The sequence below is a fragment of the Mus caroli genome, unplaced genomic scaffold (genome assembly GCF_978045245.1).
Source record: "Mus caroli unplaced genomic scaffold, Mus_caroli_1 scaffold_1, whole genome shotgun sequence".
NCBI classification, from domain to species: domain Eukaryota; kingdom Metazoa; phylum Chordata; class Mammalia; order Rodentia; family Muridae; genus Mus; species Mus caroli.
The window spans coordinates 150,782,854-150,795,002 of NW_028227256.1; the positions used below are offsets into that span (position 1 = coordinate 150,782,854).

At 43.9% G+C, this 12,149-nt stretch overlaps 1 protein-coding gene across 1 annotated transcript in view; it reads right to left on the reverse strand.

Moving 5' to 3' along the window:
• The window catches only part of Lamc1 (laminin subunit gamma 1), a 117,020-nt gene that overhangs the window by 89,931 nt on the left and 14,940 nt on the right, over positions 1 to 12,149 (reverse strand). The window lies entirely within an intron of this gene.

The following is a 12,149-nucleotide window of genomic DNA, read 5'->3' on the forward strand; positions in this document are numbered from 1 at the left end:
TACTGTGCCTCACTGGCAGAGGCGAGAAAGGAAAGCTGGGTCTTTGTTCTGTTGGATCAGTTGACCACCCATTTGTATACAGTGTTCATTGTATCCACTGGATACAGCAGTTCTCACTGTGAATGAGATCCTTCAGCAATGCAGCAGGCATGCAGGAAGACACACTCTATGCAGATAGTGTTCATGTCTGTACATGTTTACTGAAATTCAGACTGGGAGCTCTGTTTCAGTCTTTAGTTGGTTTCATCTTGGCATTTTGTGCATTATTTGCAAAACAGAAAGTTGGATGTCACATGACTATAAAAACTATAATATGGGCTGAAGAGATGGCACAACAGTTAAGAGCACTGATTGCTCTTCTGAAGGTCCTGAGTTCAAATTCCAAATTCCAGTAGCCACAGTGTGGCTCACAACCATCTATAATAAGATCTGACCCTCTCTTCCCGTGTGTCTGAAGTCAGCTACAGTGTGCTCAGATATAATAATAAGTAAATCTTTAGGCCAGAGCAAGCCGGGCAGACTGTAGAGTGGGGCCGACTGGAGCGAGCAGGGGCCCTGAATTCAAATTCCCAGCAACCACATGATGGCTCACAACCATCAGTACAGCTACAGTGTATTCATATATACATATAATAAATAAATAAATAAATCTTTAAAATAACTATAATAGTTTTCATTTCACATCACACTTGCTGTCAGACTATGCTAAAAGTTAGACTATGGATCATAAGTTAGGCATTTCTCATCTTATTAATGGATATGGGACATGCATGCATGTGTGTGTGTGTGTGTGTGTGTGTGCACTGGCATGTGTGTGGGTGAGTGTGAGTGCCCTGAAGCCTAAGGATGATGTCAGGGCTCCTTGTTCATTGCTGTCTATGCTATTCTTTGAGATACGGGTTCTCCCCTGAACCTAAGCTCACCAGGATGGAAGTCTAGATAGCCAACGTGTCTCCAGGATCCCCTGTCTCCTCCTTCCAAGAGCTGGGGAACGGTAGGTGTGCCGCCATACCCACCTGGCATTTCCCATGGGCTCTGGGGATCTAAATGCTGGCACTCTTGATTACACAGCAGGTTCTTTAACTGCTGATCTATTTCTCCAGCCTCTGGGATTTGGAATATCTGGTAAGTTTTTTTTGTTTTGTTTTGTTTTTTGTTTTTTGTTTTTTGTTTTACGAGACAGGGTTTCTCTGTGTAGCCTTGGCTGTCCTGGAACTCACTCTGTAGACCAGGCTGGCCTCGAACTCAGAAATCCGCCTGCCTCTGCCTCCCGAGTGCTGGGATTAAAGGCGTGTGCCGCCACCACCCGGCTGAAAGAATAATTCTTTAAAAACAACACCAGATAGTCATTTTGTGAAAGCTTTTTTGAGTATGTACTGGAAATGAAAAATGTGTTAAGTTTCTGAATGATACCAGAAAGGACATTTGTAAGGGTTGGAGTATGTACTGAAAATGACACGTGTTACAAAAGGAAATGGAATGTGGGCGTTATGGTAAGAAAAGTGTTCTATTTACCAAAGAAATTGACAGTGACTAGATTTGGCTACAGGATACACAGTGGAGTGTTATTAAAGCAGAAGTGAGTTCATGAGGGCTGGGACTTGGGAGTTAGAGAAGCAAGAGGAGACACAAGAGTGGACACACTCGGGACAGCCACCACAAAACTTACCAGGAGGAGACACATCCAGACTTGCCAAGTTTCTCAGGCTTTTCCATTTACTGTGCTGTGAAGCCCTAGTGAGAAACTGGACTTCAGCAGTCTCATCCTCCAAATATAAACACACAAATCTGGACACGGCTGGTGTTTGCCCTCCCGGCCAGGAAGCAGAATCCCTGAAAACTGGAGCCAAGCTCTGGAACAATGGAGTGATCACTGTGTGGGCCTCTTGGGGCCTTCACCTGTGTTTGTGTTAGCAAACCCACAAGATCAAGACAATCATTCCTTGAGTTCCAGCCTCTGTGAGCATCACCCCTCCAAATACACTGTGTTCTGCCTAGAGGTGAAAATGTAAACACAGCAAAGGTCACATAATCTAAATTAGTTAATGAACACTACTGGGAATTACAAATGGTTAGGCCTTCTCGGCTCTCAAGCTGCTTATCATCCGCTAAAGGATTAATCCGAGACACCCACCAAAGGAGCCAGTTGGTGCGCACGCTCGCTCTGGATGAGAAGGTAAGGTAACTGAAATGAGCACTTTTTTAGTATGAGTAAGAGTGCTGTGGGGCAGAGGCTAGCCAGTGGCATGACTCTGAAGAAGAGGGGGAGGAAGAGGCCAAAGGACACGAACATGCTGGAAGATGGCGGGGTCTCAATGCAGAATCTCTGGGAAACAACCAGGAAGCCAGGGCTGGCTCTGAAAGCAGGGGTTTTCACTAGGAACCTACAGATACCAGGAACAGGAAGACAGCTTGCTCTCTTACAGTCCCCAGTGACAGCCCTGCCAAAACTCAGCCTGCACCTGTCTACCACTCAGTAGACAGTAGAGGATACCAGCTGGAAGGAGCCTGAGCACCCAGACACAAGATTCCTGGGCTGGTAACTCATTTTAAAATGTCTGCCAAGCTACAGTTCTCACACACACACAAAAAAAAAAAATGCATAGCCTCAGGACATCTCTGGCTCCTCTCCCGGAGCGCTCTAGCTGAAGCCAAAGAGAAGTCCAACTTCTCCAGGGAATCCACAAGTTCAGAAAGGAACCCTTCCAGAAAGGAACGGAGGCAGATTCTCCAGCCCAGTAACGCCAGAGACTTAATGCTTCTGCCCCTTATGGCAGCACAAGTTAAAGTTCACAGCCTACCATTTCTGCATCTTAAACATCTCGAGTCAGGAACTTGGGAAAGGATTAGCTGGCTGATTCTGCTTCCTGTGGCACTGTCTGAAACCATCTAGCGGCTGGCAGCTGGGCTGTGCTGTGAAGCTTTCGTGGAGACAGAGTTAGGGACACTCGGCGTGTACAACCCTGTCCTCCTAAGCCTGGTGAGTGCATGGAAGCCACACTTTGGTTTGGTTTGCAGCAGCTCATTCTGGGAGATCAAGGTGCAAGCTGCCAATTCTCTCAGTGGGTCAGCTGATTCACCCACCCTGCGATATGTAATGAGCTCCCCACCCCATCCTGGAAGACACAGACCTCGTCTTAAAAAATGCCAGTAAAAAAAATTTTAGGAGAAAGAGACAATAAGAACATGCAAATTACACAGATTCAGTCTCCATGGGAATCGCAGAAAAACAGATGGATTGGCACAAACTGAGTGCAGCTGAAGCAACAACAGCCAGATGCTGCAGGAAGAGGAAGTTGTTCTCATGGGTAACTCAGTCCTCAGTTAACACACGCACGTGTGCACGCGCGTGGGCAGACACACACACACACATATGTGCACGGAGTAGTGAAGTCATGGGAAATTATGTATAATAAAATCTGAGAAAAGTTATATGTGTGTGTGTGTGTCTGTGTATCAAAGCCATGTTCTAGACTCAGGTAGTTATACTCTGGTTTTTAATGGCACAATATCTTGTGAGAACTTGAAGCTGAATGGAATTTGGGCAATTCTTTGCTTTATGGGACTACTTTCTCTGTTTCATACCCTAGCTGTTCCTTAAGGGGACCATAGCATACTCCTCTGGCATGTCTCAGGACCCACAGCTGGATGACACATGGACCTACCTATCCCCAAAACTTAAAATCCGACTCAGAGACACCATATGCTGTGGGGACTGAAAGACTGTACCCAGCCCCAACAATTCTGTCACTTGTTCTTTTTCTGCTGCTCTTGTCTGCAGAGGCAGTCCTCCATCTGAGGGTGACCTTGAACTCTTGATGCTTTTGCCTATATCTCTCCGAGCAGCTGTGATCAGTCTGCCGTAACACCCGGCAAGACTCGTCACTATTTGTACCAAGCTTCTCAGATTATAAATAAGATTTCAGAATCCAGAGTTCTGAATATGATTAGCACGAAGACATAAAACTATTGTTTTTATGGATGACTGCCTACATACAAAACCTGAACGAATCTAAAGATAAACTATCAAAAGAAGAGAATTAAACAAATTCCTTGAAGCCCCATATTTTAAAAGCTACACTTTCCTGCACACTGCTACAAAGGATCACGGTTTACTTTGAAATTAAGTCAGCAATAAAAAAGAACCCAGGAATAAATCCAACAGAAAAACAAGACTCTTGAGGATGAAATTATAAAACATTATTGGAATTACTTTAAAACATGTAAATTATGACAAGTTTATGACAAACTCAATAATATCTGAACGTTAACGCAAACCAAATGGGCATCAAGTCAGTATGGATTAAATCAAGATGCAAAGAAGTTTCTGAAGAACCTCATTCTAGAATTTACAGGGAAGAAAGAGTCCTAAATATAGCTAAGATCTTTCTAAAATAGAATACATCTGAAAAGGACTTGCACTCGCCAGTAAGGAAAATGCACACAATGAAAACCCAAACCTTAGATCTTAAAAAGAAACAAAGATTTCTTACATAAGACACAGAAGGGCCGACTGCCAAAGAATGTACTAATAAATATGGTCATACTGAAATTAAGAAACACTGCCCAACAGGGCTGGACAGATAGATGGCTTGGTGATGAAGAGCACTTGCTGCTCTTGTAAAAGACCTGGATTCAATTCTCAGCACCCACATGGTGAATCATTTCCATTTTTAATTCTAATTTCAAGGAATCTGATGTCCTCTTCTGACCTCCAAGAGCACCAGGTACACACATGTGGTACATAGACATGAATCCAGCAACACACACTCATACATATAGTAAAAAACAGGTATTTAAAAAAGAAAATATCCAAAAAACGTAGAAAAATTAAAAAGACAAATCACATTCAGACATAATGCAGAACTAATGACGAATCAGTAGCAGCGAACCTGCAGAATTCTACCAAGCAATAAAGGCAAAACCCATGAAGCAACATTCTACAGGAAAAGAAATAGGGAAGATCCAGAAACACATGGAAAGAAAACTTTAGATGCAAAACACTTTGACACAATCTTATACTAATGAGTTGGTACATTTAAGAATTTTCAGTGTCAGTGGTAGACCAGCTAGCTTGCCAGCACTGCTGGTGGACATCCAAACTGATGGAGACCAGTATTATCTCATAAAATTGAAGACACACATTGTGAGTGCACCTCCAAATTGCAGAGACTCTCTCCTATGTGAGCACCAGGAGGCATGCGTGAAGATATCCATTGGGGCATTACTCCCATACAACAAACTCAGTCAGCAGGATGATCTAGCTACACTGTAACCTTCACTGCACAGGCCGGAAAAAGAATGAGCTGCCTTTAGAAAAGCTGTAGAAAGTGGAAACTGTAAAAGCTTCAAATTACCCATGACTAGGTACATAGTAGCATTTTTGTAAGGCTCAAAGCCAAGCAGTAACATCGCTCTTTAGGAAGAGAGGACAAAACCAACTTCTTTCAAAAGCAAGAAGGAAACATAAAAGTCCAGTGGAAATTAGGGACACTCCTGAAGTTCCTGCCGTCTTCCTAAGGAAGCTTTTTATTCCACAATCTATTAAACATTCCTGTGCACTGAAATTGTATCGCTGAACAAGCAAACCGTTATTTAACCTTGTATTTACCTCTATGTAAAAACAGACAATTCATACTAAGCAACTGCAAATCACATGTTATATCGAAAGACAAGGAAACTCAGAGACAAGTTAGTTTGCTGCTGGTGACTACTAGAGAAGCCTTGCCGGTAACTAGGATTTCAACTGTGAAGACGAATCCCCAGGGCCACTGTGGTCAGGATTAGGAATGAATACTATAGACAGAGAGAAGCTTTAGTGATCCTTACTTCAAACATAAACAGAAGCAGTCTGTGGTGGCTCACACCTTTGATCCTAGCACTCAGGAGGCAGAAGCAGATGGGTCTCTGTGAATTTCAGGACAGACAAATCCTGTCTCAATAACACACACACACAGCATAATGACCATACCAATAATCTCAACACTGAGGAGGCAGAGGCCAACCTGATCGACATATCAAGTTCCAAGTTTGATCAAGTTCAAGGCCCTGACTGGACCTTATAGTAAGACTTTGTCTCAACGCACACGCATGCACATGCAGCAATTTAGAATATATAGAATATGTGGATGCATGTACATGTTTGTTAGTCTGTGTGAACTCATGGGGGAGACTACAGTGCTGGGGACCGATCCCAAGGCCTGATGATACACACTAAACACAGACTCTACCAATGTCTACCAATGCGTTAGTTACAGACCTAGTGCCTAGGACTTTATAGTTAATAAAACAGAAACAGAAAGCCTTCGCCTGAGGAATTTTGCTATCCTAAGAAAAGAAACTTGGTATTATAAGTTCTGAGGGGTGGGGGGTGGCGGGAGGCTTCTTAAAGGAAACAAGTCTACAGTTGGTTTCAGCTCTTTTCTTGTTCTAAGTGGAAGTTCAACAGAACAAATGCCTAGGCAGGTCTCCCGTTGTGCACAAGAGATGTCTTAAAACTGTGAGAAAATAATTCTGTGGCCTATCTCCAACACTGAATGAATGTAGCTCTTTCACTCTTCCAAAGCCAGGGTCTGGACATATTTAACTGTTGAACTCACCCCTGTGCCTCACTGTCACATTTAGAATGAAAACTTCGGATTCATCAAGACAATGGAAGAGCAGCCGATGCCTCCCATTTCACAAGTCCAGACCTAAGCTCTAAACCACTGACCCAACAGTTCAGTCAAACACAGCTCCTGTCCCCAACATGGTCACTATTGGAAAAATTGGAAATAAAACCAATATATTCAAGACTCTCTGAGGAGATGCCCAAAGAAGATGCTAAGTAACCTCCAAGGGCTGATGAGAGGCCCAATAAACACTGTTTATCACACTGGCAGAACGTGGAGCAAGGTTTACAGAGAAGCTGTCCCAAAGAAGCTGGGACAGTAAAGCCAAAGACCACACAGTACATCCGAGCAAAGGGTTAGGTTTCTGAGCAAATGAAAATCAGACCAAGAAACCCTCAAGAAACAGAAGTAAAAGAAGTCAATTCAAAGAGATCACAATCCTTTAGAAAGCAAAAAGAAGATAAGAGGAACCTTCTGGCATGAGCATTTAGGACCACTCCTGAGAAAGGTAACCTAAGAGTTCCTAGAAATACTCACTTTCTTAAAAAAAAAAAAAAAAAAAAGAGCAGAGAGCACAGATGACACCGTATCAGCTTCTGCAGGCAAGCAAACCTACTTCCGACTCAGAAGGTGTCTCAAATGAAGCAGCTTCAACACACCAGGCCCTCAGCAGAACTACAGGGAACTTTAGAGGTGAAACTGGTCCTCCACAAAAACCTGAATACAGGTCTGTGTGCAGGTGGTAGGATGCTTGCCTGCCAAACAAAGCCTGGAGTTTGATTCTCCAGAAGTACATAAAACCTGTAATCCCACACGTGGAACATTGAGGCCGGAGGATCAAGAGTTCAAAGCTATCCCCAATACTAAAAAAGAAAAAAAGAAAAAGAAAGAAATTCATCCTTTCAATGTAACAGAAGTTTGGCTTTCATTTATTTTATGTGTATAGATGTTTTGCCTGCATGTTTGCATGTGCACTGTGTGTGTGCCTGGTGCCTGAGAGATCAGGAGGGCATTGGAATCCCTGAAACTAGAGTTTATTTAGATGGTTGCTAGTCACCATGTTTGTGCTGAGAACTGAACCCAGGTCCTCTTGACTGCTGAGCCATCTCCCCAGCCATGCAGAAGTGAGCATGACAGAGCTTTATCCATTTGCTTGGATAATGACCAATTCATCAACTGCTGGTTTTATGTTAAACATTTACACACCACTAACCGTAGAAGTGGTACAACTTACAAGTGCAACCAAATGTGGTATGCAGCCATGATCTTCTATCTATGACTCTAAGTTTTAAAAAGTTTTAAAGCACAGATGTTTTGTTTAGTAGAATACATCCTATGTGAGGCTATCTTGGTCTTTAGTCACCCTATTTCATGTGAACATACTTCGCAGCCAAAATGTCAGTTATTGCATATACAATATATGTACACTGTAATATACAACCATTTTGCTAAATCTGCTGATTTCATATGTTCCTAATGCTAAGATTCCAGAAAGGAGACTATGTGGTCATGTAACTAGTGGATGACATAATGAGTGGTGTTTCTAAAACACATCTGGATTTTAAAACGGTTGTGATTCATCTATCATTGCTGAAGGTAAACAGAATCAGAACTGTTGGCTAAATCAAGACTTGTCCTGTGCAGCTGTATCCTGTCAACATGTAGACAGATGTGCTCCCCCAAGATGGCTCTGACATGGATAGCCTGGCGATTTAGGTGTGCATCAACCCAATAAGTCAGATCTCGGAGTCAAGGCAGGGGCTGAGAACCAAGAGTAAAACCATCACATTAAAAGGTAAGTTCTGAGGCTGACAGACTGTAGGAGACAGAGGGCCTCCTGGGGGACCGTGTCTTCTCCCCATGGCAGGGAAGCTGGACCCACATCGTCCCAACGATGGGGTTAGCTAAAGAAGACATGGGGGAAATCTCAAGGCCCTACATCCAGATGAAGAACTGAAGGCAAGTAATGGCTGCTGCGAGTGGGATGGGCCTTCTTCAAGGACAAGCACCCTAGCGTGTCACCCAATTCAAAGTGGCCAGTGCTAAACACATACATGTGGGTAACACTAAAGAGCTCAGCAGCTTGTATTTATAAAGGTGTATATATAAAAATATTTTTAAAACAATAAACCATAAAATTGAGAGGGATTGGAGCAAAAAAACCCTCATATATGAAATTCTCAAAAGTAAAGAAAGTTGGGAAGTTGGCTTCCTTTCTTTCTTTCAGGAATTGGCTGGCTTTCTTTCTTCTTTCTTTCTTTCTGTTGTTATTGGCTTTTCTGTTTGTTAGTGGTTGTTTCGTTTTGTTAAAGTTTGTTTTTTTTGAAACAGGGTTTTTTTCTGCGTAGCCCTGGAACTTACTCTGTAGACCAGGCTGGCCTTGAACTTGTAAATTCCTGCCTCTGCCTCTCAAGTGCTAGAACTAAAGGCGTGCACCACCACCTCCTGGTTAATGATAAGTTTCAAATTAAAAAATAAAAATGAAGTAAATTCTGCCAAGGCAGGGAGTGGAGGTCAGGCTGAGGTAGCAGGAGAAAAATGTAGGCTTTCCTTAGGAGGGAGGCTCTAGGAAGATCCAGGATCTTTAGGACTCACTGACGATATGCCGGCTACTCTCCTCAAATGAGAAGAGATCTCTGAGGAAGACTCCACAAAAAGATCACCATGTGGGGGAAGGGGGTACTGCCACACAGAAGTTGGCAGGCACAGCTCCAGGAGAAACGTTGCTATGCATTGCTGTCTGCCAAAATCTGTTCTCATTGTCCTTGTCATAACAGTGCAAATGACGTGTGCCACATCCAGGTCTTAGTCTTAACACTTAAGACACAGTTTTCAACAGCGTGCACCGATTAGGAGGAGAGAACTGCTCATCCCTCAAAATCAACCGTACCCAAGGAAGGCACTCTAAGGAATGGCAGATGAGGACCATAATCCCACATCCCAGATAGCCCTGAACCACTCACCACAGACCCACCACATGAAAGAAAACCAGGTATCAGTGTTTGGTAGATGACTTTCTTGTTGGGGTTCTTCGGTACAGGGGTCTAGTGTTATGCTATTGCAGAAGCTACACCACATACTCCCTCCTACCCCAGACATCCAACTCCAACCCTATCTAAAGGGAAGCTCATCTTGGGAAAACACAAACACACTGCTGCTGCTGCTTGCAGTCATCTGTACTCTGTGGTCACAGAGTCACAGAAGATTCCATTGAATTCACTCATCCAACAAGCTTTCCTGAGTACAGACTGCCAGACAGAGGATACCAGGCTGTGTGTACACCAGAGACACAAAGCCAGTGGAGGAGACAGTTAATAGCCTCTCGGTGCCGCATCATTTCACCCAGATTTTAAGCTCAGATCCTCTCTCCCTCGTCCCCGAATTTTACAGTGTCTTCTGCATAATAGATACTCTAAAATATTCATAAGAGGGGCTAAGAAATCACTGAGTTTATGTTAGCTTCGGAGTATTCATCTAGTGGAGTAAATCCCGGCGACAGTACCACACCCCTCACCTCACAGGTCTGCAGCCTTTCCCCTCAACTTCAGAATCAGATGAACTATAGATCTGGCATAACATAAAGACAAATACAAATACGATGAAGGAGAGTTTGAAATCAGTGGTCTTCCGGGAAGAGCTGAAACTCCACTAGACCTTTAGCGGCTGCATTTAGGGGGCAGTTGAGCAAAGTGAGAAGGAGTCGGGGAAGAGAGCAGCTCTGTGGTGTGCAGAAGCCCATGGTGACTGAAATGCAGAGCCAGGCACACAACCAGCACTGCCTCAGCTTCCACCTAAGAGGCCCAAAGCTCCTTCCCTTCACATTGGCATCACCCCCTGGTGCTTAATGGGCAGTTCTGCTCGGTAGCTTCCCAATTTCATTATTATGTAGAAGATAGCATTTAAATGGCTGGTCCTGACAAGTCTCTGATCAGAGGATGCGAGAATCTCAATACTGGCTGGAGAGATGGCTCAGCAGCTAAGAGCACTGACTGCTCTTCCTTCCAGAGGTCCAGAGTTCAATTCCCAGCAACCACATGGTGGCTCATAACCATCTGTAATGGGATCTGATGCCCTCTTCTGGTGTGTCTGAAGATAGCTACAGTGTATTCATATACATATAAATAAATAAATCTTAAAGGTCCCCAGACAGTTGCTTCTGTGAAGGCATTTATATGGACTGTCTTTGTAGTATTAATACGGACTGCTGACATCTCTGTAGGTAACTGGAGTTTCTGCGGTTCCCATGGTGTTTCTGTTCTTTTTGTTTTGTTTTGTTTTGTTTGTTTTTTTGAGACACGGTTTCTCTGTGTAGCCCTGGCTGACCTGGAACTCACTCTGTAGACCAGCTTGGCCTTGAACTCAGAAATCCACCTGCCTCTGCCTCCCAAGTGCTGGGATTAAAGGCATGCGCCACCACGTCCGGCGGTGTTTTCTGTTCTTGTCACAGAGTGCCCCAGGATTAGCATTAGGGATCTGTTGATACATCTGCTCTCCTACTAGACCACATTTTTCTTTCTTCTCTTTGGTTCTTTGGTTATAGACTAGCTATGCAGCCCAGGCTGCCTGGAAGTCTAAATCCTCCCGCTAGGAAGATAGCCTCGCCTCACCGTTATATTCTCCTCAATGCCCGCCTAATTGTTTTTAACCCGGCCGGCCGTCACCTCCAGTCACCTTCAGTCACTCGTTCATCCCACATGCAGCTTCACTGCTGCTTCAGACAGGACAAATCAGACTTTTAGATCCAAGGCACCCCTCGGCCAGAGCTGCCTTCCTGTTTGAAAGGCAAGAATGAATGCCACATTCTTTTTTTTTTTTTTTTTCTTTTTTCTCCTCACCTTCATTTCTATCTAATTTATTAAGGCTTAATATTTCCAATGCATAAGGAAAACAGAGCAAGTCCCACATAAAACATTCCACTGGTTGAGTTTCCAAGTGCCTGTCTCAAGCTGTCAGATGTCCCCGGCAGATGTCTAATGCCCAGGCTCATGAATGACCTTTCCTGTCTTGTCTTTTGTTTCTCTGGGCTTCCTTGAAACTTCCTGTTTGATTAGCCACACACTTGGGTGTTCAAGCTCCATGTGTCATTATTCACCATAAAAGGGACAGGGGAAGTGACCAGCCAGTTAAAACACAAAACGATGTAGGAACAAAAACAGCTGCATCTGAGAAGAAGGCCAAGTAGACAGTGGGGATCCAGGCAATCTGTGAATTTCAAAAACAAGACCCATTCAGTCAGGCATGGTTCACAGGCTACTGACTGGGGCACTGGAGGCCCATTTCATAACTGAAGCTCACCAGAGCCATGAATGAATCTGCTTTCAGTTACCTCTCAGCCACATCCTCAACACCACCCCCACCCCCACCCACAGTCGGCCTCAAGGGACTGACTGAGCCGGCCTCCCAGTCTCTCTCTCTCTCACAGAAGAGCCAATACCAACTAAAAGGCTTCCAGAAAAACGTTAACTTCCATTTTATTTCCCAATCTAAAAAACAGGTCCTCGGGCCCTTCCCTAAAGCAACCATGAAAGTCGAAGCAGG